This window comes from Cupressus sempervirens, chromosome 7 (assembly GCF_028749045.1).
Source record: "Cupressus sempervirens isolate cs-2001-9-10 chromosome 7, ASM2874904v1, whole genome shotgun sequence".
In the NCBI taxonomy this organism is placed as follows: Eukaryota; Viridiplantae; Streptophyta; class Pinopsida; order Cupressales; family Cupressaceae; genus Cupressus; species Cupressus sempervirens.
The window spans coordinates 715,014,511-715,039,351 of NC_143124.1; the positions used below are offsets into that span (position 1 = coordinate 715,014,511).

Sequence of the window (24,841 nt, forward strand, 5' to 3'; positions counted from 1 at the left end):
TTGTGCAACTACTACATATGGTGCAATAGGGCCCTACACACATGGTTGTGTTATTGTCACACCTTCTGAAGGTCCTCCAATAGTAATAGGAGTTATTGCTATCACTTTAGACTACCCACTAGCTTTCATCTCAAGTGTTATCCCTTTCACCTTATTGAATTCCTATCGATTCATTCTAAAATCCTTAAGGATGGAATCAATAACCTTTTCCACTTTCTTCTTATTTTCCTTCCTATGTAGTTAAGAATGAATTATTCTCATTTTATCTTCAAAGGTTCCCCATATAGGGCATTCTATGTCCTTTTTCTAATTGGAGTATGATCTGTGCATATCCTTTTATGAGTTCTATGTTCATCTCATATCCCATGGATTTAATGAACTTAAGTCTTGGTACCACAGCTTCCATACACATGTTTTCTATCTCCACCATGAAGCATATCTCATCCTTATATTTCTCTACCATGGATGGAGTTATTTTGTACATTTATTTTATTTCAAATTGGAAACTCTTCATCATTCTATTAATGCAATTATCTTTGACATTCTCTAGCTTACATCTATAGCATTGAGTCACCAATTTCATTGTGCACTCATTGCTATCCCAATTTGTCACTCATAGGAACTTCCTTGTATCATAGAAAACAAATGAGTTAGTGAGGACTCAAATCTGAAGACTACACTCTTGGTCTTTTTCAACTTTGCAATGTTATCCAACAATTGCAATTTGATAATCTCACATACATTAACTTTTCTTTCTTGAATTTCCATCACATAGGCTACATGTAAGAATCTAGCTGGTATAGAGTTAACCCTAGAGGCATGGATAAACTTGTACCCTAATATCTTACTCAAAAATTTTACTCCTTTATCTTGGATGGAGCCTACCTTCATGCTCCTTCCATCAAATCTTGTATTTAGGTTTGTCTCAACCGTATTTCTTGCATTCTTCTCATTTAGGAGATTGCATCCCTCATTTCCCAAACCTATGACATTGAAAATTAGGTCATTATCAATTTCTATTTATACATCACCTAACCAAAAAATATCATCATGTACCCTACTCACAATGATTCTAGTCCATTCATCATTGTCAAACTCCATATAAAACATATACTTTACTAGATCAAGCCATCTATGTGCACATACTCAAACTTCAAAGATAGATCATTTTTACATAGTCTCCAAGTCCTTATGTATATCTTCATCACCGATGCTCTCAATCTTATAATGAATATGACTTTTGACATCTTCAACATGAAGCACCTTCTTTGGAATTTTCAAAAATGCACCCACCGGGTCATCCACAAGCGAAATAAGTGGATTTTTCTTGAATACATACCATGGCCTTCCACTCAAATCATAAATAGTCTAACTATCCATTACAATTCAACTGTATTCATTGAAAAACTTAGCTTTAGCTCTGTAAAATACCTTAAAATTGTGTTTTAGGGCTTTTGCAACTTCATGCTTCAAGAACTTCTTTTTCACACTTGAAATCACTATCAAATCACTCTTCAATTAGCTCAAGACACTTCACATGAACAAATGGTACAAACAATATTTTTTATGATCCTTAAATCATTTCAAATCACACTGTGCATTAAATGTGTATATGCTATAAATTCAAATATTGTCTCTACTCACTAGTAAACTTATTTTTGAATTCTCACTTACTGTGATCATATCTAGACTTGCGCACTTGATCATAGCTTCCTCTCTATGTCAACTACCTCTTGTTAATTTTGAAACTTCCATCTCACTCTCTAACATCGAATCTAATCAACTGATGCACTACCTCTTCTAAAATTGCTTAATTCAGGTAGGATGAGTCACAAACAATCTATGACTTCAATTGCTCATCAGGTGCATCGAAATACTATTCCTCCAAAACTTTGTAAGAGCTTTCTAGATCCTTAGTTTTCATAAATGCTTCTTTTTATTCATCAACATGTCCCTTGATTGGTTCCTTTTGACTTTTATCATGTCATTATCATTCCTTCTGTCATTTTTGTTGTTGTTCCTTCTACAGTTAGGATTCCTATTAAAGTTCCTTCTGTCTATTCTAAAATATCTCATTGTTTTCTAAAGTTATTACATAACTAACATACAGGTGTATTTCTTCTTTTATTTGTTCCATTTTGACTTTTAGGTGTTTTGCAGTTCCTTGTAATGTGTCTAGGATTGTTACACTTGTAACACACAAATTGATTCATTTCTCCATTAGATTTCTCTCCATCATTGGGTTTTCTCTATGATATCCCTCTTTCATTACATGCAAGATTAGTGTTCCTAAACATTCTACTATATACATTAATAGCATCAAACTTAGGTTTCTTACTAATGTAGTGTAAGGCAAGAGAATCCCCAAAGAGATGTCCTAGCCCTGGGTAAATAACCACATGATGGAAGAATAAATAATAACACAAATAATTAGATAAAAAATAATATGATTTATCATAATATAATCATAAGATTTACATCCAACATGCTTGGTTGTAAGGCCTTCTAGGTTATGGCCAAATGCATAAGCAATTACAATAATAATTCTGCAAGATTCCTCAAGATCCAATCCCAACTCTAGCTAGTCTAGATTCACACTCTGGTAGAAACCTCCAAGCAAGATCTCAACTTCTGCTTGTAAGCCTACCAAGAAATCTCATTATTTTCCAACCCACAACTACTAGCCCTTCTCAAACTTTATCCAAGATCCAAATGTAAACTACCTCACATTCAACGCTCTGTTCACATATTCAAGAAATATTCTTTCACTCAACTACTCCATCTAACCATGCCCTTCTCCAAGATGGATGATCATCACAATCCCACTATATACTGCCTCATATTCATTACTCTATCCACAAATGTAGGAAAAACTCACTCTTCAACTACTCTCCACACTCACTCCTCCTTTGAATTAATGAATCATCGAAAGACTCCATAAGATCCCCTACTTATACGCAACTAAGCCACAAGTTGGCCTAGCCCATTAAAAATTAAAATAAACCCTTACATGCATAAGCCACAAGTCAGCCTAGCAAATTACATTAAATATTCTCTCAAGCCACAAGTTACATTTAATAATATCACCTATTAAATGCCTTTTTCCCTCTTTTCTCCAATTTTATTTATTTATTTATTATTTTTCTTCTAATTTTCATCACTTTCTCTCTCCTCGATAAAAATTTTTTAATAATTTTTTTCTCTCTTTTAAAAATAAAAATAAATAAATAAATAATTTATTTCCCAATTCATTTTCTGATGCAAGATGCTCCTGCATTAGACTCCCCAGGTAGATAGAAAAGTGTGTCCCACACTTTGATGCCAAAAGAAATATCTGCAACCATCTTCATCTTCACCAAAGGCTTCCACTCCAATAGAGGCAAGAAAACCAACATGAAAATCATCCACATTTTCATTACTCTGTCAAATACTAGAATCTCAACCATCTAATCAACATGCTCACTCCTAGGAACAAACTAAACATAATGCTTCATAAAAAAGACCCTCATCTACATTAGCAACTAGTGAATCCACACCAACAAAAATAAACTCCATATTAGCAAAAATATGTAGATCTCCATCAACACATCTCGAACTCACAATACCAGTGGTCACATTGCTCACAACAAGATGCTTTTCAACATATAAGTCACCCCCAACAGCAACTAGAATCAATTGAGTGCTCTGCAATCTCCATGTTAGACTCAACCAACTAATCATGAAAACTAATCTCCATCCCAACATCAATAAGATTAGGAATATCCTCAACAATAGTCTCAAGTTTCTCTACAAGTTTTATATCAAACTCCACAAACTAATTAACAAAACCAACCTCTTCCACCTTGACCTTTCTATGCCATCTTCTCTCTCAACAAGTTTTCTAATTGGCCAGACAACTCTCTTTTAGTTTGGTAGACTCTAACTCCAATAACATAAAATTACCTTCATATATTTTTCAACTCTTTTAGAAAAAGTAACATCCATAACGACATCCACCTGAGCTATTGTCTCATTAATCCTTCTCCCCACTATATCATGGAGATTCACAATTATACCAGGGTCCAATCCTCTCAGAGCCATCTTCCAAGATCTTTGCAAATCATTTGCAACAAATCACCAATATATCAGTCTTCCTAAACAATATCAATCTTCCATCCTCACAACCATAGATCCATCTACATATCCTCCCAAGGTCCTAGTGCAAACTACCTCAACTTCGGCGATCTATCTACACACTCAAGAACAACCTTCACTTTGATACCACTTGACATAGTGCAAGGCAAGAGAATCCCCAAAGGAGATGCCCTAGCCCCCAGAAAATAACCACACAATGGAAGAATAAATAATAAAATAGATAATTAGATCCAAAATAATATGATTTCTCATATTATAATCATAAGATTTGCATCCAACATGCCTTGTTATAAGGCCTTCTAGGTTATGACCAAATACATAAGTAATTACAATAGTAATTTTGCAAGATTCCTCAAGATCCAATCCCAACTCTAGCTAGTCCAAATCCACACTCTGATAGAAACTTCAAAGGAAGATCTCAACTTTTGCTCACAATCCCACCAAGTAATCTCCTTGTTTTCCAAGCCTTAGACACTTTACTACTTTATGTCCTTAACCATGACAATTATAACAATAGAAATTAGTAATAGGTTTAAAAGGCTTAAATCTGCAATCTCTTTTCATATGCCCAACTTCATTGCATATGAAGCATCTACCTCTAAACACATGTCTTACTTCCTTGGGTGGTTCATCTTGTTTAGGTTTATCAACTTGCTCGATTTTCTTAGGTTCATCATGTTTCACTAACAACTCAATTAATTCAACTTACTTTAATACTTTAGTAGATGTGCTTGATTCTACCTTACTTAGATCAGATTCCTTGGGGGATTCAATAACTAGATTTTGTTCTCTTCTGATTTCAACTTCTTGGTTGATTTCTCTGCAATAAGATATCCAAGTCATGTCTTGTCATAAGAAGGTCTTTGGTGAAATATATGTTCATCTATCTTCTCACTACTACAATAAAGTTTCTCTAACTATTTCTTAGCTTGTGTCAATTATCCTTTCACAATGATATTGTACATTTCTAATTCTACATGCTCAATCTTGATAGTATCTAGTTCAGATATAACTTGACATAACTAGGATCTAAGGTTTGTATTCTCAGTTTTCAATTTAGGTTCATTTCTATCAATATTTTTCTTAAGAATCAACTTAAGTTCAACAATTTTTAGTTCATGTTTCAAAATCTCATTTTCTTTCTGGAGATTTCCTACTTCATCATTGTCACTAGTCTACACAATTGATTCCTTGCCATATTTCAGATCATCAATCTTATCTTTCAGTTTACTAATGAAGACTTTTGCATCTTCATATATATCATTCAGGTTATCTCTTTCTTCAGTAACAATGTCAATCTTCTCAAGAGCTTCATCAAGGTTTTTCTTCAACTATTTCATATCTATAGGGACCTTGCTCAAGCTATTAAACATCTTTAGAGTAATTGGGCTCTGATACCAATTGTTAGAAATAGATAATATTGAGAGGGTGGGGTGAATTGGTATTCTACAAGCGTTTTTCCACAACTCAATATTCTTAATTACTTTATAACTTGCATATGAAAGTAAACCAAAAATGCAGAATAGTAAATATAACCATACACATAGAGAACTCATAGATATTAGAATTCTTTAGAATAATTGAGAGGGCGGGTGAATCAGTTATTCAAGGTCCAAATGCCCTAATAATGCCTTTTTAATACTTTTAATGAATCCATACCCTTTTCATCTGTTCAAACTTAAAACAGTCATATAAGAAAATTACTGTAAATCAACATGCAAAGATAAAACATTCAAGATCAACACATAACACAATGATTTACATGGAAACCCAATTTGGGAAAAACCACCAGTAACATGCTACTTGATTCTCACTCTTCTGAAGTGATGCCCTGTTAAAAGTCTGCCCTGTTAAAGGCTTACAACACACTGTTAAATGTGACCTTGTTAGAGGATTTCACCAAACTGTTAGGAATGGGCCTGATTAAAGGTCTTTAGAACATCCACTTGGAATGTCACCCTGTTAAAGGATTTATCTAATGGCTTTTAAACCAACCTAAGTCCATAGGATTTATCTTACTGTTACAATTGCTAGAAAGTAACAATAATGGTCTTTTGATCTGACATAACTTACAACATACTTTGTAGATTTCAAATCACTCTTTCAGTTCAATCCTTATGCTTGGCTTCAATCACTTTAGTTCTGACTTGCTTGTCTCTCTCTCAAGCTTCGTCTCCTTAAGCTTTCCTATTCATTCTTCCAATGCAATCATCCTTGTGGTCATCTATCCAAACAGAGTTCCTCAGCATTTCATGCTTTAATGCTTGACCAAGGCTCTCTCTCACTATTCCTTCTTTTTCACTCTCTTCCACTCTGTTTTCTATTAACTTATGTCTTCTTATATACAAGTCTGATTTTCCTTTGCCGCTCAATTCTCCCTCTCTCATTTTAGGATTTTAAAAATGGATTAGGTAGGATACAATGTATCTACCCCATATCTTGTTTTCTTCGCCAACTGTACCTGTTGGGACTAAAATTTGCATGGTCAAATTTTGAGTCATGTATTGTGAATTTTGAAAAATCATGCCCTAAAGTGCCTATTATGCATATGTAGTTGGTTGTCACTTTGAGGCCTAGATGGTGTTTGAGTGGCTTAACACCTTTCATTTGACATATGCATGTGTTCCACGATGTTATTTTGTCATCCCGAATCATTCTGTGAAGTGCCATTTTAAGCTAGTGTCAAAATTTGCAATTCTGCCCAAGTGTCAAATAGCGACCAGAGGCCCAATTTGCATTTGAATATCTTTTACCCAGGAATGTGTCATGACCCGCCAATTTGGGAGTGTTTAGTTTCCATAACAAAGAACCTATGTTTCAGCTTTCAAGTCTTTTCAAATTCGTTTGACTAGGTTTTGAACCCCTCAAAGTTGGTCGGTTACTGTTTTGTACATTTGTGTAGTTGTTCACAGTTCTGGGAAGCCCTGTTCGACCAATGATATCTTTGACCCAGTTGATCCAAATGAGGAAATTCTTTTTGCACTATGTTCTAGGGGTCAGATACTTCATATGTTCAAATTTTGAGATCATGTCGAATCCATTTGATCAGTTTGCTAACATGATCAAAAACCCAGTGTGCATTGTTTGGTTACGGCTAAGGCATCCAGATTGATTCACATCCTTGTTCGGCACGTTATAACTCTCATCCCGTGATTGGTGAGCCTAAATGGATTATATCATTGTGTTGTCTCCTAAAAATCCTTCAAGTATGCCAGTTCCCAAGTCATGATAAATCCATTTGCATAGTTTCATATGTCCGCACATTTGCCAAAAAATTACTTTTTGACACATTTCTTAGTCAAAATTTCCAAGTGCCTATTTTCGGAAATTCGCCAAATGTGCGCTGTGATTCGTCAAGAGCCCAAACTATAGAATTCCATTCTCCTCATGGCAAAGAACCTATATCCCAGTTTTTAGAAGCCCAAGTGATCAATAACCTAGTTTATGATGCCGAATCCGAGCCCAGTTTATGTTTTTTAACATTGTTTGCTTGCAGGATTTTTAAAGTATGGATGTTCGACAATTAAAATCTTTTGACTGGAGATTCGTCATGGGCTAAAAATTTGCAGCATGGTAAAATTGCTATTTTTCTTTGAAAGTCTGGAATGCTCAGAATGCTGGGGCAGCGGCTGTCCTTGTGGCTGATGACAAGGATGAATCTTTGATAACTATGGATTTGCCTGGTGAAGGTGGTTCAGCTTATGAACAGAATATCACTATTCCCTCTGCACTCATTGAGAAGAATTTAGGTGACAAACTGAAAGATGCTATTAGTAAGAGGAATATGGTCAATATTAATTTGGACTGGAGAGAGTCTGTTCCACACACAGATGAACGTGTGGAGTATGAGTTGTGGACAAATAGCAATGATGAATGTGGATTGAAGTGTGATATGCAGATGGATTTTTTAAAGAATTTCAAAGGAGCTGCTCAAATTCTTAAGAAAAATGGGTACACACAATTTACTCCTCACTATATCACGTGGTACTGCCCTCAAGCCTTTGTAGTGAGCAAGCAATGCAAAGCTCAATGCATTAATAACGGAAGATCCTGTTCACCTGATCCAGAACAAGACTTCAATCGGGAGTATGATGGGAAAGATGTGGTGACTGAAAATTTGAGACAATTGTGTGTTTTTACTGTTGCTAAAGAGGATAGCAGACCATGGGTTTGGTGGGATTACGTTACTGATTTCCGCATCATGTGTCCAATGAAGGACAAAAAATATAACAAAGAATGTGCAGATAGTGTCATCGAATCTCTTGGTCTGGACAGGAAGAAGGTAGAAAAGTGCATGGGGGATCCCATTGCCGATACTGAAAACTCTATTTTGAAAGTGGAGCAAGATAAACAGGTTGGACATGGATCTCGTGGTGATGTCACAATATTACCCGCTCTTATTATTAATGACATACAATACAGAGGAAAACTTGACAAAGGAGCTGTAGGTTCCAATAAATTTTAAAAGAACAGCTAGTCGTTTCCAACCACAGTCAAACAAAAGGCGATGAGCAATAAAAACAATTATCCCACATTGATAAAACGTGGGTATGTTTTATGTATTTAAATACCCAAACACACGTAATAAGATGTGAATTGAGGCAGGAGCCTTTTGAAGGCACGAGCTCGAGGGGAGGGGCCAGCCGTGGACTGCTAGTTGGTGCGCAAATGGAGATATTTTGAACGAGCATGCAATAATGATGAGTTGGTGCCCAAAACTTGGATGCAAGGAGATGACGACACGTGTCCAAATCGGAGGGTTGTCGCTAACTCGCCAAGCAAAAGATGCGTGAGAATTAACATAGCGAGTTAGCGAGAAGACGACACATGGTGGATGGGGCAAATCAGGCAGACCAATAAGCAAGTGACATGTGGCATCGGTCAAACCAAGGTTGACCACAGATTCAAAGGGTCAGGAAAATGTGCAGAGTTAAAAATAATAATATTTTATTATTATTTTTGTTGAAAATTGATGTTAGTTTTTAAAATCAAGCAGGCTTTTAATTCTAATGTTAAGACATTAGATTATTATAAATTTTTTGGATTTTAAATTCAAAGATATGCAGACCTGATGTCTCTACCAGAGGACTACTTTTCAAATGGCAGTTTCAGGCGCTTCCGGTAACCAAAATATGCCTTATCATATATCGCCAGAATCGTGAGAAGATGAATTTTCCGATTCTGGAGTTAGTTTTTGCACAGGTATCAGTCAGTTTGAGCTACATGAGGTTTTCTATCAGGTACTTGAATTGCGACTATATTCAGACCAAGAAGTTCAGTTTGATTTTTTGTCAAGGTAATGACCTGAATATCAGTAAAAAGATAGTTGAAATGTAGTTTGGGTTGGAATTTGAGCGAATTCATTCAGTAAAAAACAAAATTTCACCAGCATTTCAGTGGGTAAATCAGATATTTTGGTGACTCAGCAAATTTCATCATTCAGAAACAGACATTTGCAAATCAGTTGCAAAAAATGATGAAACAAAATCAGATCAAGATGGGAGAAGCAAGGAAGAAGTTTAGAGTTGCTAGAAGATTGATTTTCAAGTGGACACTTGTCAAGTAAAGATCAGATCCGGGATTTCTTTCTTGTCTATATCTTTCTTTCTCTGATACTTTGTGAGGGTTCCAGTTTGGGCACTGAGAAACCATTCTTCAGCTTTTCTTCTTGTATTGAATAGCATTTTAAGTTTTGCAGATATTTTCTTTTCTGTTGGGTGATCTATGAGTTATTTTCTGTACATTTCATGTATTTGATTTCAAGGAAAACAAATAAAGTGCAGCAAAAGTTTGAAGTTCAGTTTGAATCTTGTCTCCTGATTATGGCTCTGTTATTTCTTCTAATTTGTGATCAAAGAGCATGAATTAGGTTGCATTACATTTTGAAATGTATGTGGTTAAAATGTCTTGCTTATGGAACAAAGAACCATGTAATTGCTTGATATTTGTCACAGGGTTTGCAGATTTCATGATAGGATTTTCTGAGTATGAGATTCATTCTGTAGCAGATGTTTATTCACAAGGTGAAAGATAGATCAGGGATCTTAATGTAGAGATACGTTTGAGGTTTCCAGGAGATGTATGGTTATGATCCATTTAATTGCCCAATAGATAAGGCACTGATCGGAGATAGGATCATTAAGTTCTGTTGTTCATACTTGGGTCTTGCTGATATCAACATATTAAATCATTTTTCCCTTTTATGTTGAAAGCTATTCAATGTTAACCCGCACTTAGCTTGCCAGTTTCACGAGTTATGTTCTTAGCTATTTCATGTTTGTGATTCCTGGTTGAGTGTAGAAGATTTAGGGGTTTTTTATCTGCTTCATAATAGATTCAGTGTATGCTTTGACAGCTGGTACCATATAAAAAATCTATAGGTCTACCCGCCTAGGTTTTGCAGAGCCTAAAGAAGAAGAAGGGTCATGCCTTATAGTTGGCCTGGTGTCTGAATGGATGTGTTGATAATGGGAGTTAGCTGCCCCTAGATGCATCTTGTTCTCATCAGGGTAATTGGAAATGGGTAGCGTTTTCAAATTCCAACAGTACCTTAAAAATGTTCTACATGGTGTTCTGTGCCACCAACTCATCATTCTTATCTTCCTTTTAATTCACAGATTTCTAGATAACAAATTTGTCAGATTAGATCTGGTGAATCTTTGATTTCCTAAATAATGTACTAGCAACTCGACATTATTGAGTTACTGGTGCTCGGCACCTTTGTGTTACTCGGCATCATTGAGTTACTGGTGCTTGGCACCTCTGTGTTGCTCGACATCATTGAGTTACTGGTGCTCGGCACCTCTGTGTTTCTTGGCACCTCTACCTGCTCGACACTTGAACTTGCTCGGCACTTGAACTTGCTCGGTACTTGACTAGGAATTTGCTCAGCTTTTACTAGCTTTCTCGGCACTTGAACTTGCTCGACACCTTCTCTCTAATAAACTTAGTTTGAGCTTTACAAAAACCTTAGATCTTTGACATGTTTCAATGTGCTTATTCTTCATATCTTTTAGTATGTCATCCAATACACTATTTCATCAATGGCTTAACTGATCCTTGTACTTCATTACAACATCATAACTTCAACCTTTCTCTAGGTGTTCTAGTTACATCTTATTGATTGCCTCCACCTTGACAATCAACTAATTGATAGTATTTGGATCACTAAAGCAATTGTCATCCCTACAAGAAGCAAGTTTGACATCAATGACAAAACAATGATTGAGGACATTCTTTACCGGTTCCATATATTATTCCAATAATTGTTCTTATGATCATTTCAATTATTTCCAACAATCTCCCTCTTTGGAATTGATGGCAAACCAAACTGATCAAATAATCAATTCAGTTACCACCAAGATTGTATTGATTTGCTACATTTTCACTACTGATCACATATATCTCCCTCTTTCATATTATATCTCCCTCTTTCTTTGCATTGATCAGTTTCCTGCATATTTCTCCCTCTTTGACATAAATGCCAAAGATGTAGCATCTTTATCATACAAAATATAAGCTTTGGCTTCTTGTTGTCTTTCTCCCTCTGTCACCATGCTTGTGACTGATTTGGTGTTTCTGTTCTTGCTGTCATCCTTTGCATCAACCTGTTGATATTTCAATGATTTATTCCTGTTGATGCAAGGCAGCTTCCTTGTTGCCTTAAACTACTTGACTTAGGGGTATAACCCCTAGATTGCCTCTAAGCTATTCATAGGCATCCTTGGGCAATGGTTTGGTGAAGATATTTGTAGTTTGTTCCTTCGTGTGAATGTATTCCAACTTCACTTGTTTGTCTTCTACCAATCCTCTAACATAATGATACTTGATTGCAATATGCTTGGTTTTTGCATGCATCACTAGATTTTTGGATATGTTTATAGCACTTGTATTATCACAATACAATATCACCGATTTTGTTACTTCTTCTTTCATTCCATTCAATAGATGTGTGAGCCATACAATTTTTGTACAATTGACTACAGTTGCCACATATTCTGATTCTGTAGTGGATTGGGATATACATGTTTGCTTCTTGCTAGTCCAAGTAACCAGCCTTTTTCCTAAAAATAATGCACCTCCACTTGTGCTTTTTCTGTCATCAATGTTTCCTCCCTAGTCTACATCTGTATATGCATTGAGTTCAAACTTTCCATTCTTTTTGTAGTATAGACCAAAATCATCAGTCCCTTTGAGATATCTCATTATTCTCTTTACCGCTATGAGATGATTTTTTTTAGGATTAGTAGAGAATCTAGCCACTATTCCAACTTTTAATGCTATGTCTGGTCTACTATGTACAACATATTGTAATTTTCCAATCATGGATCTGTACATTGTTTGATTGACTTTAGCTGACTCATCATTTTTGGATAGCTTGTTTCCTGTGGCCATTGGTGTGCTGACTGGTTTGGATTCCTCCAATCCAAATGTTTTAAGAATTTATTTGATGTATTTTGATTATGTAATAAATATTCCATGTTTGAGTTGATGAACTTGCAATCCAAAAAAAAATTTGATTTCTCCAAACATAGACATTTCAAATTCATGTTTCATTTTGTCAGCAAAGTCTTTGCAAAGTACTTCCTTACCACCAAATACTATGTCATCCACAAAAATTTTAGATACAATAATGTCTTTACCTTCTTCTTCTTTGATGTACATGTTGCTATTATCATCAGTTCTTTCAAATCCAATTTGCACTAGATACTTGTGAAGTCTCTCATACCATGCTCTAGGTTCTTGTTTCAAACCATAGAGTGCTTTATGTAACTTATACACCATATCCCTACTGTTTTCATCAACAAATCCTTCTAGTTGTTCAATGTAGACTTCTTCTTCTAGTATACCATTTAGGAAGGTGGATTTTACATCCATCTAATAGACTTTGAAATCTTTGTAGGCAGCATATGCAAGTAAAGTTCTTACTCCTTCCATTCTAGCAACAGGAGCGAATGTTTCTCCATAATCTATTCCTTCTTCTTGAGCATAACCCTTGCATACTAATCTGGCTTTATTTATGGTAATCTCACCATTCTCATCTAGTTTGTTTCTGAATACCCATTTGGTGACAATCACATTCTTGTCAGTTGGTCTAGGAACCAAACTCCAGGTTTTATTTTTTCTTATTTGATCAATTTCTTCTTCCATAGCTTTATACCAGTCGCCATCTTGTAATGCACCGTATACTGTCTTGGGTTTAGATTTTCTGATCAGACATGATTCATATCTTAGTCTGTTCCTTGTCATTGGTCTTGCATCTTTGTCACCAATTATTTGTTCAGTAGGGTGATGTCTTTTTACATATTTGGATAATCTTGGCTCTTTCCTTGTTTCCCTGTTTGATCTTTCAGATTCAGGATCACTATGCTCTTCATTATCAGGTTGTTCTTCATCATGTATGTTGTCTTCTAAATTGGATTGTGTATTTTTTTCATTCTGTAACTTGGCTTCTGAATGCAGCTTGGCATTCACTGGTTGTGAATCATCTGAAACTGACACTTGTTGTTTACTTTCAATTTGATTGACATCATCCTCATCAGCAGTTATTCCTTCATAAGAATATACAAAGGTTCTGTATTCTTCCATTTTCTTTGGTTCTTTAGCTTGGACTTCTATGTGCTCATCAAAATTTACATTTGCACTTTCCACAATTTTGTTAGTGTTAACATTCAAACACTTATATGCCTTACTTCTTGTGGAGTAACCAAGAAATATACCTTCATCACTTTTTGCATCAAATTTTCCATTTCTAACATCTTTAAGGATAAAACATTTGCAACCAAATATTTTGAAATGTTTTACATTTGGTGAGTAACCATACCATAATTCAAAAGGTGTTGTATTTGTACCTTTCTTGACTTGTACTCGGTTCAATGTATGAACCGCTACACTTACAGGTTCTCTCCAGTATTTTAGAGCAACATTCTTTTCCATCATTAATGTTCTGGCACAGCCAATTACAGATCTATTTCTTCTTTTAGCAATTCCATTTTGTGGGGGAGTTCTAGGAGCTAATGTTTGTCTTTTGATTCCTTTGTCATTACAGAATATCTCGAATTCATTTGATGTAAATTCACCACCTCTATCTGATCTTAGACATTTCAAGTTTTTTCTAGTTACCTTTTCAACTCTGGCCACATACCACTTAAACATTTGAAAAGCATCAGATTTTTGTTTTAAGAACATAACAGTCATCATCCTGGAATAGTCATCAACAAATAACATTATGTATTTATCTCCTCTATATCTTTGTATTTCCATTGGACCACATAAGTCAGTGTGAACTAACTCAAGTATCTCTTTAGATGTATAGTTTTTGCTTTTGAAACTTGATTTTGTCATCTTTCCTAGCTGACATTGTTTACACATGACATTGTCAGGCTTCTTCAACTTTGGTAGCCCTCTGACTTTCTTCATTTTACTGATTTTGACTAGATTGTCAAAGTTGACATGACATAATCTTCTATGCCATAACCATTCATCATCAAATTTTGCAAATAGACAAGAAGCATCATCCATATCAAGGTAAAACAAATTACTCTTTGTTTGATCTCCTTTTCCTATTAGTTTACCATCATTGTCATAGATTTTTGTAGTTTTGTTTTCAAATTCCACTTTGCAACCTATATTGCCTAATTGTGAGACACTCAGTAAATTGTAGTTTAATCCTTCAACATAGTATGCATTGTCACATGAAATTTGGTCTGTGAGCTTAATGGAACCTTTTCCTCTGATTTGACATGGAGCATCATTACCAAATCTAACACTATTTCCATCATACTGAGTAAAGTTAACAAACTTACTTTTGTCTCCTATCATGTAATGTGAGCATCAACTATCTATGATCCATCCGTCATTCTTGTTTATACATGTCACCAGTGTTGTGGCTTCTTCTTCATCAGATTGGTCCTTCATGGCTACATAAACTACTTCATCATCATTATCATCAGAGTTTTCTTCAACAATATAACACTTCTTACCTTTTTCTTTGTAATCTCTCTTGTCATCATCTCTTCTGTTCTTGTATTTGTTGCCTTCCTTGGAATCCTTTTTCTGTGGACATCTTGCAGCAATATGACCTACTTCATTGCAATTGAAACAAATGATAGGCATCTTACCTTTGAATTTTCCTTTGCCCCTATGAAATCTTCTAGCGAGCAATGCTTCCAATTATTCCACATCTTCCTCATCAGTGCTACTATCACTAGATACATACTTCATTTTTCTTCCTTTCCTTGATTTCACCTGTTCGGCATCTTTTAGTGATAACTTGGCCTTAAAGCAGATTCAACATTTTCAGGTTTGTAGTTGTCAAAGTTAGATAACTCAAATGCAGTAAGTCTACCTATTATACCTTCAAAGCTTAGATTATTTCCTGGTATACATCTTAGCTCCTGTATTGCTGATACTCTAATAGCATAGATAGGGAGTAAGGTTCTTAAGAACTTACTATTAACAGTATCTTCATCCAGTTGACCATTCAAGCATCTTATTGCACTTACCACTTCCTTTATTCTTGCACCATACTGAGCAGCATTCTCATTTTCTTCCATTTTCATGTCATCAAATTTTCCTCTGAGACTTTCTCTTTTTGCTCTTTGTACATTTTGATCTCCTCCATAGATGTCTGATAGGGCTTTCTACATTTTGAATGCAGTGTCACATCCTTTAATATCATCAAATTCAGCATAGCTGAGTGTAGAGGCAATCTCCAACATTGTCTAGTTGTGTTCTTGTTTATTTTTCATGTCTTCGGCAGTAGGAGCACCTGTTGGATCTACATGTTCAATGACAATTGAATTTTGGGCATAATCTCCTATGGATCCAAGATGTAGCTTCATCAAACTTTTCCATGCAACAAAGTTGTCTTTGTTGAGCTTGGGAACTTCTCTCTTTGGCATTTTGATCTTTTCTGCTAGTAGTCCCTTTAAACTGAATCAGCAGTCAGGCTCTGATACCTATTGTTAGAATTCTTTAGAATAACTGAGAGGGGGGGTGAATTAGTTATTCAAGGTCCAAATGCTCTAATAATGCCTTTTTAATACTTTTAATGAATCAATACCCTTTTCATCTATTCAAACTTAAAACAGTCATATAAGCAAATTACTATAAATCAACATGCAAAGATAAAATATTCAAGATCAACACATAACACAATGATTTATGTGGAAACCCAATTTGGGAAAAACCACCAGTAACATGCTACTTGATTCTCACTCTTCTGAAGTGATGCCCTGTTAAAAGCTTACAACACACTGTTAAATATGACCTTGTTAGAGGATTTCACCAAACTGTTAGGAATGGGTCTGATTAAAGGTCTTTAGAACATCCACTTGGAATGTCACCCTGTTAAAGGATTTATCTAATGGCTGTTAAACCAACCTAAGTCCATAGGATTTATCTTACTATTACAATTACTAGAAAGTAACGATAATGGTCTTTTGATCTGACATAACTTACAACATACTTTGCAGATTTTAGATCACTCTTTCAGTTCAATCCTTATGCTTGGCTTCAATCACTTTAGTTCTGACTTGCTTGTCTCTCTCTCAAGCTTCGTCTCCTTGAGTTTTCCTATTCATTCTGCCAATGCAATCATCCTTATGGTCGTCTATCCAAATAGAGTTCCTCAGCATTTCATGCTTTAATGCTTGACCAGGGCTCTCCCTCTCACTATCCCTTCTTTTTCACTCTCTTCCACTCTATTTTCTATTAACTTATGTCTTCTTATATAGAAGTCTAATTTTGCTTTGCCGCTCAATTCTCCCTCTCTAATTTTAGGGTTTCAAAAATGGATTAGGTAGGATACAATGTATCTACCCCATATCTTGTTTTCTTTGCCAACTGTACCTTAAAAACATTCTACATGGTGTTCTATGCCACCAACTCATCATTTATATCCTCCTTTTAATTCACAAATTTCTAGATAACAACTTTTTCGGCTTAGATCTGGTGAATCTTTGATTTCTTAAATAATGTAGCAACTCGGCATTATTGAGTTACTAGTGCTCGGCACCTCTATGTTACTTGGCATCATTGAGTTATTGGTACTTGGCACCTCTGTGTTGCTCGGCATCATTGAGTTACTGGTGCTCAGTACCTCTGTGTTGCTCGGCACCTCTACCTGCTCGGCACTTGACTAGGAATTTTCTTGACTTTTACTAGCTTGCTCGGCACTTGAACTTGCTCGGCACTTGAACTTTCTCGGCACCTTCTCTCTAATAAACTTAGTTTGAGCTTTACAAAAACCTTAGATCTTTGATATGTTGCAATGTGCTTATTCTTCGTATCTTTTAGTATGTCATCCAATACACTGTTTCATCAATGGCTTAACTGATCCTTGTACTTCATTACAACATCATAACTTCAACCTTTCTCTAGGTGTTCTAGTTACATCTTATTGATTGCCTCCACCTTAACAATCAACTAATTGATAGTATTTGGATCACTAAAGCAATTGTCATCCCTGCAAGCAGCAAGTTTGACATCAATGACAAAACAATTATTGAGGGCATTCTTTACCAGTTCCATATATTATTCCAATAATTGTTCTTGTGATCATTTCAATTATTTCCAACAATCTCCCTTATTTCAATCATTTCCAACAATAGAACCATTATTTATTAACTAGGGAAACCCTTGCTAGGGGAAAATCCCAGTGGGGATGATAACCACAAGATGATTCACTAAACAAAAGGATCCTATTAAGGATATTGACCCTATTAGCATTCTTTGAAATACATATAGTGTCTTGAGTCCTTGTTAGAGGACTAGACCTTGTTAGAAGCCTTAACCATGTTAGGAGTTTCTTCAACCCTATTAGGAGTTGGCAGATCAAATACAAAGTATGCAAGAAGAGCCCACTGCCATAACATGCAATTATGAAATTCAGTTCTTCACAAGAATAGATATACATACAATACTTTTTGTCTTTTGTATTGTGAACTTGCTCTAATCATACATCAAATGTAGTTCGCATATCATCTCATTGACTTCACATCAATCATAAATATTACATAGATCATACATATGTTGCACATTCATTATTCACTACTTTGTTAACCTACTTGTTTTCACACGCTTGGCATAATATAAAATAACTTATGGAACAATATCCACATAGTTGGCTCATCATGACTTGGTAATTATTTTGTCACCAAAATAATTCCTAAAGTTGTACAACCTAATTCTCTTCTATATTTTGTTCTAGACTATTTAATACATGTATTGGTGTTTCAATCATATCCCATGTTGTACGATCCATACACACCTGTGTACTAGTATACATCATCATGACACTATCATAGAACTTTCCTCAATTGTGTATAATCTAACTCTCAATGAGTCATTTGTACACATCATATATGTTCTCTATGCTGTTACAAACTATCTAATACAAAAAAAATTCTATCTCTAAATTCATAAATGAAATGTTGAATATAAGTTTCCATAAATGAAAACTCTCAAAATATCTATCTACCCATATTGCCAATAATTTCATGCCCTGAGAGATAGAAAATGGGGATATTTCAAGTGTCAAATCTTGCAATAAGAACATAAATGAAACCATGGCATCTATCAAAAAGACGTTGATGGTCTCAATCTAATTAGCTAGGCTTGGGTACAATCATAAAGAAGTTCAACAAAATATCATCCCTATCTCATTTTAATAAGAAGGATATCCTACCAACTAAAATAATGGTTTGAGTCATGCAACACAAAGGGTGGATTTTGAATGAGTTTGATGAAGAGTGTTGGTCTAATTTTTTACATATTAATTTTTCTTAGAATCATAGTGAAAAAATTAGATGTGAGTTCTTTTGTTAGGTCCTGGGGTTTTAGGTTTTGGTCTCATATTTTTTATATCTTTTAAAATTTGTGTAAAATCCTAGGTCTTTCCTTTTAAATCTTATTTTGCCATGAAAGTTTTAACAGCAACTGAATATTCTTTCTCACCTATGTCGAGGTCATTTTTGATTCCTTTTGAAGAATCTTATCCCATTGTTGGATCTTGTTAGAATCAATGGATTTCACATACTTTCTATAAAAATTTGCAAGGTTGTTTCCTATAGCGATGTAGTGACCATCAGAGAACTATGTCCTGGTGCTGAAAGTGAAGTCCGACGCTGAAAAAACTGTATTAATATGAAGGCATTATGGTCACGTGCTATCTCCTAGGATTGTTAGTGTTAGAAAGGATGCACAAGGAGGAATTCACAAATGGTGTCACCAAAATTGAAGTTTCTCCGATGACTCACTAAGTCACTATCAAAAAATCTATGTGACATGCCAGTAGTGGCATAGTGAGTGCCCAGATTTTAAAGGAAGTGGCAACCTTTTTTCAAAAACTAATGTGATCATGAAAATTTCCATGAAAGTTCATAAATATATGTGACCACCTTCTCTGACACCAGTATTAACTGAAAAATTTTCAATCAATGTGTTTTTATTCTCCATCACCAGAGTTTTGACTCTATCGAAAGTTGCTATCTTGCTAGCCGGGAAGTTAGTGTTTTCACCAGTAGCAAGGTAGTGACTAGTCAGAAGGTTGTGATGTAATGGAAATTTTAAAAGAGATGGGCCCTGAATAATTTATTCATCATAAATGAGTTGTGCAGATTAAATGACATGGTGGCATCCTACTTAGCATTTATAGGCTGGAAGTTTTGACTCCACGAGAGCTTGCTATGTCGCTACCGAGAAGTTTGTGACTTTCACCAGTAGTGAGGTGGTGACATGCTTGAAAATGAAAAACATGAAAAAGTCAAGGAAAAATGATGTCATTATAAATTAAATAATAAATATGTGTGCCAGCATGTTAAGCCAGCTCAGCGATAGTAGTATCTTGGAACCACTCCCCATGCATAGAACATGTAAATGATTATAAATCGTCAAATCAAGTAAAAATTGACGATACTCGCTAACTCGCTATGGAAAGATGTGTAAAAGTTATGTATAGTAAGGTAGCAAGTGAGGGACCCGCCATTGTTCTCTTAAGGGTTGTATCAAATGTCTACCATAGGATCAAAGAAAAATCAATGGTTATTGCTAGCTTGCTATAGAAAGGTGCTTGAAAGTTATGTATAGCGAGGTAGTGAGTTGATGAAACGTGTCCTTAGTCATCTGTGGGCCTAGTTTGAAATGCTAGCATTAGAGGAAAGATACAAATGGATTTATTTTATTGGGTTGACCGCCAGCGTGTTAAGAGGAAATGTGAGTTAGCCTAGTTTTCATTCTATGATCGTAGGAGTTTTTGAAGATCGATGGTGCAAATTTAAAAGGAAGTATGGTGCCACTCTGTTTCTCTATTTTGTGCATTTATGATGAATGAAAGCTTCGCGTGTGAGAAAAATAGAGTATAATACAAGAGATTTCATCACTTCTACTCTCACTCAAACAAAGATTTTGCATTTTCTGAGCACAAGAGCTTGTTAATTGTATTGTGTTAAGCCTGGTAAAGATGTGAAGCAATTCCTCATTTGTTTGAGAGCAATTGAAGAGGTTCAAAGAAGAGCAAGTTTGGAAAATCAAGTAAGTACTCATATTACAACCTCTGTAGCATTCTAGTTCCTTTCATTACAATCAAGATGCCTCCTAAGAAAGCATTTTCTGGGCAAGTTAATTATATGGATAGGAATGTTCATGATGATTTGTTAGAATTACTCCCAGAATCCACCACTCAACCTACACACGTTAAAAAATGATTTCCTTAAACCCTAGGCTTAAAATTGCTGATGGCTTATATGACAAGGGGAATTGGGTTAGGGATGCAACAACTACTCAAAATGGTCTTGTCTTGTTTAAAAAGTGGGTTTTAGAGAGGAATTTGTTTGCCCTGCATTCTAATGTCTGGAATTTTGATTTGGGAAAGCTAGTAGTCCCAAGTGTTTTCATGGATTATGATTTTATTGAAGCCATTGCCAAGAATTATGACCAAGCTATTAGTGTGGTGAGAAGAAATGATGGTGTGCCTCTAATCTCAATTAGTCCTAAAGAAATTAGAGAGGTTTTTCACCTAGAACCATTGTCAGATTACCATGTGTCAATCAATTTACCAGAATTAGAAAATGAATACAAAGCAAAGAAGGATGTAATTAGGGGAGGTACATTAAGGGCACACATTGGTACAATAGGAACTTTGCCGATAATTACTACAACCTCTAGAGAACCTTTTAAGAAGTGTCTTTTCACTTCCCAGGCTGTAGAGATATATAGGACCCTGTGTCGTGTTTTTGGTGAAGATGAGCAAGATTTCATGCCCATTGGCCTTATGTATATGATGGTTCAAATTACTTCTTTTGGTGTAGATGTTATCTTTGATTTTGCCTCCTTTTTGGCTGAAGAAATTCATACTGGTTTAGTTGGAATTGCGAAGGGCAAAGTGAAGAAAAATTTTGGCCACTATTCTCTATTAATGGATATGTTCTTGTTTAAGGGGGTGATATATTTTGGTAATGAGATGGAAATGAATAGAGAGGAGAATCGGGAAGCATTGCTAGTCTAGTTGTGGAGTGTAGATATGACCTAGGATGCAAATAATGCTAGTTTTGTCAGATTTGATAGGTATTTTGCTTCTAAATTGAGATGCCTCATATTGAGTGACAATCCCAGGATCCCTAAGGTATTAATGAACCTCCTCTAGCGTATGGACAAACCCCATAGCTTGAAAGTTTCACACAATTGGGGAGATATCATTCCTTACCCTATTTCTATGGTTTTTAGAACCTATGGTTTTAAAGGGAGTCCTCATGTCTTGCCTTACCAAGTATCTTTCAAGGTAGGAATGGTTGAAGTTCTGTGGCAATTAGGAGGAGTAGAAGAAATGTTTCTATTGAAAAGGCAACTAGGCTCAATTTTCCCTACCTCCATAGTGTCCCATCATTTTTTTATTACCAAAGGGGGTTGGCTCTTTTTGCATAAAATTTTGGATTAGTATATGATGGTTGTCTCCCATCCCTATTTTTGTGATTTAGAGGGATTATTTAATGAGACCTTGAGGCATAGAATTAAGCTGGGATAGGTCAAACATGATTCATATTATTTAGAGGACATTATAAGGAATGAATTCTCATTGTAGGAGTAGGAAAATAAAAAAGAAAAATGGAGATTTTATTCCTGGGTCCTAGACTTCATTCATTGTTTTGATTAGAAATATAGTTCTTTAGATAATGTTAATACAAAGGCTAATAGAATAAATAAGCTCATGAATAAATTCCCTGAAATAATGGAAGTTATGAATGAGAAGAAACAATTTTTTATTGATTCTTATCTTGATAAGGCTAGAGAAGTCATGAGAAGGTTGGCTTTCACCCCTAATATAGGAGCTGGTCAAATAATTGTACAAAAGAAACCTAGTTACATTATAATTCAAAATAAAAGGGCTCCTGTAGATAAGGGCAAGCAAATAATGGGATCCACTAGTACAACCCAAGAGGAGAGACCTGATGAACCTAGTCCCAAGAGGCATAAGGTAATGAAAGAAGAGAGGCCTCAAATTGAGGAATATTCACCCACTCAATCCCCTTTGAGGATTGGAGAAGAATAGCTCACTGGTGAGCAGATTGAACAGATGGGACCATAGGGAGGTATTTTTATTACTCAAGTGGAATTAGATGAGGGCAACCCTCCAAAACCTCCCCTCCCAAGTTTGGGTCTAACAGTAGTAGACTATAGAGGCAAGGAATTGGATCCTGTGTTAGAACAGGCAAGTCATCAATTTTTGGCTGATGACAGTTTTGTGAGATATTGGGCTTTCTAGTAGTTTGCATGGAGGGAAACCATGTATATTTTTGAAGAGAGATGCAAAAGCTTAAAAATAGAGCATCCAGAAATGGATGAAGCTTCCATCTAGAAACAAACTAAAGAAGAAATGATGAAAGAATTTTAGAATATAAGCCCTAAGGAGAGGATGAAAATGGTGAAGGCGTCTAACATTTTATTGTTACCAAATTGGGATATTGTTGATGACTTAGTTTTTAGTTCTGTTTCAAATAAATTGAATTTGCAAGATCAAAATGAAAAGGATTTTAGGGGCATTGCATTTGTTGAGGATCAAGCTGCATTGGTTAGTTGGTCATTAACAAGAGGATCTAGAGCCACACCATCAAAATCAGATGAGTCTAGATTGATGGGAAACATAATTGTAAGAAGGGTTGCTAATACTTCACATGTGCAGGTAGCACACTAGAATGTGGATTCATCCAAATTTCTTTTGGCCACTACTAGGAAGGAGGAATAGGCTATGTTTGAGTTATAGAATAAATATGAAACAATTCTTGAGGCCTATAATAAGGAGGTAAAAATGAGAATTGAGCTTGAAGACAAGCTAATGGCCAAGTCTACCAAGCAAAGAATAAAATACCCCCATCCTCCAGTGGAACCTTTTAAAACCGCCCCCCTTGTAGAAATACCAAACACACCTCAAAGGATAGAATATTACACAGCTGAGGATTTTGAAGAAGAGAAAAGCAAGCTATGGGCCTTACATGTAGACTTAAATATGCAATATTAGGATAAGCTTAGAAAGGCCCTAATGTATCTAGTAGATAAAATTGAATGGCCCTTGTCCTATGATCAATTGGAAAGAGTAACAAGTATATGGGAGGAACTAAAAATCCATGATGGAATCCTCAAGCCTATTGTTAATAAGTGGGGAAAAAGGGAGAAAGAAATCACCCTTTTATGTTATTCAATTATAATGTCTTCCCATGACCATGTTGAAAAAATGTATGATGTTGCTAATGACTTGTCAAATTTTGATAATAGGAGAATTGCTTTGTAACTGAAAATTGTTTCTTATTTAAGCAAGTACAAGAATAAAAAATTTGATTTGTTTCCTTGTGCCTTGGATAGAAAAAGTAAATTGAAAAATAAAGATGCATGGAGTAAAGAACTAGATGACTTGTTCTGCATAAGGATAAATAAAGTTGTAAATGAAAAGAGACATGCCTGGTGGGCCATCATGACAAAGGAATTAGTTAAAGTCCAATTATTTTTTGATTCTTTGAGACAAGAGTTTGTTGGTCTTGAAAATGAGGCTAACTATATATTAAAGAAGCAAGATGATATCATGCAATTCAGCTAGCCTGATGATGTACAGTTTAACACCTGGATAGCAGATATTACTTCTAATGAGTAGTTAGAAAAAGGTGGTACAAATGATGATGAAGAACTAAAAGGTGAGGTGCAGATCATTGACACATCAGCACCAGATTTGATAGAAGAAGAAGGTGAAAAAGTAATATTTCCTGTTCAACGTGAAAGCAATGAAAATCCACAGGAAAAAATTGATTTGGAGGCACCACAGGATAACCCTTCATTGGCTAGTTTGGTAGCCATGTATTTTGAAGATCCAGAATAGTAGGGGACAAATCAAAAGTTGATGATTTGCAGTAGTAATAGAAACGGGCCTACCCAAAGAATTTTTTATGCACTTGGCATTCTGTTATGCTCATTTTTGTCTCTTGTTATGATGTTTTTTTCTTGTTTGGAAGGACACTTGTCAAACACAATTTCCCTTTACTTGTTGCAACTCATGTCTATATAAATGAGTTTTCAAGGCAATGTGATGGTCTGAAAACTTGTATAATTTTTGTTTTCTCTCAAGAAAAGTATAGATTGGCGGTCCAATAGTATGTAGTTGTTTTGAGTTTTCTTCCAATTATACTTTGATGACACATTGAAATGATAGAAATAGCAATCTATT

At 35.4% G+C, this 24,841-nt stretch overlaps 1 pseudogene; it reads left to right on the forward strand.

The window, feature by feature from the left end:
• The first annotated feature begins 7,717 nt into the window (after positions 1 to 7,717).
• On the forward strand, positions 7,718 to 24,496 carry LOC149549226 (vacuolar-sorting receptor 1 pseudogene; annotated as a pseudogene).
• Positions 24,497 to 24,841: the final 345 nt, after the last annotated feature.